Raw genomic sequence first — 1,068 nt, 5'->3', positions numbered from 1 at the left:
TAATTTTTTTAATAAAAGTTCTATTGCACATATAATATTGTTAAAATATCTGCAAACTGGTGAAATTCTCCGTATAAAGGGTTTTGAACTTATTCAGTTGAATGCCCCCTCACTAGAAGCAAAATGTTCCTAAAGAAAGAGAGGGAGCATATCCATGGATATTTGAACCTAAAGAACAAATGATTTCTTATGGTCATAACCAATTACAATGCAAGTTAAAAATTTCACAATCTGAAGGAAAAAATGCTTGAGCAAGTACTTCCTCAGCAATCTACTTCAGGGAGATGAGCAGGTTTCTTTTAGATATGTGGAATTTAATATTAATGCATAGTATATTGATTTTTAAGGAAAAAAAAATCAATGCAAACCTAAGTCAGCAAGTTCAATCTTCTTTTTTAAAATAAAGCTAGAACAAACCAACAAATATAAAGCTTAGTCTCCTCCTTGATATTTCAACATAGTTGTTTCCTTGGACCATTTCACCACAGAAATTGTCAAATTCCAAGGGGGGAATATTCAATCAAAAACAAGGAGAAGTTTACGCTTCTGAATCTCTCTGAGAAGTTTACGCTGACCCTCTCCTCTTTCCTTCTTCCCCCCAATCGCTCTCTTCCGACTGGCTCCTGCTGAGGACAACAAACCGCCCCTCACTGCTGGCTTCCTTTGGTCTGCTGGAGGCAGCTGTCAACCGACTTTGTGCTTCCAAGTCCTTTTCAATTTGCTTTTGCTTACTGAGTTCTTTCTGTTGCTTCTCTTCCATTCTCTCTATTTCTTTTTGTTTTTCCGATGCCCTACGATCCAGTTCGGCATGCAAAGCTTTCTGTTTTGCCAGTTAAACAGAATCCCAAATCTTCTCCCCCTCGTTGTTTGATTCAAATATATAACAGACTGATGACGGATGACTTTCACTTCTCCCTCCTGACGTTCGAAGAACAAATCCAAAAAGCCGCTTATTTTCCTGGTGTGCAGCACAAGAAACTACACAGGGTAATAGACACGTGAACCTCGTGACTTGTGTTTGTGGATCAATTAACTTGAAACAGTCACAAGTCACTAATAAATGTGATT

General features: G+C 37.9%; 1 pseudogene; it reads right to left on the bottom strand.

The window, feature by feature from the left end:
* Window positions 1-565: 565 nt before the first annotated feature.
* LOC103581947 overlaps window positions 566-1,068 on the bottom strand; it is a 2,795-nt pseudogene continuing 2,292 nt past the window's right edge.

Source organism: Galeopterus variegatus, unplaced genomic scaffold, assembly GCF_000696425.1.
Source record: "Galeopterus variegatus unplaced genomic scaffold, G_variegatus-3.0.2 Scaffold14379, whole genome shotgun sequence".
NCBI classification, from domain to species: Eukaryota; Metazoa; Chordata; class Mammalia; order Dermoptera; family Cynocephalidae; genus Galeopterus; species Galeopterus variegatus.
Note: the sequence above shows the minus strand (reverse complement) of the source record. Positions and strands in the feature narration are given on the sequence as shown.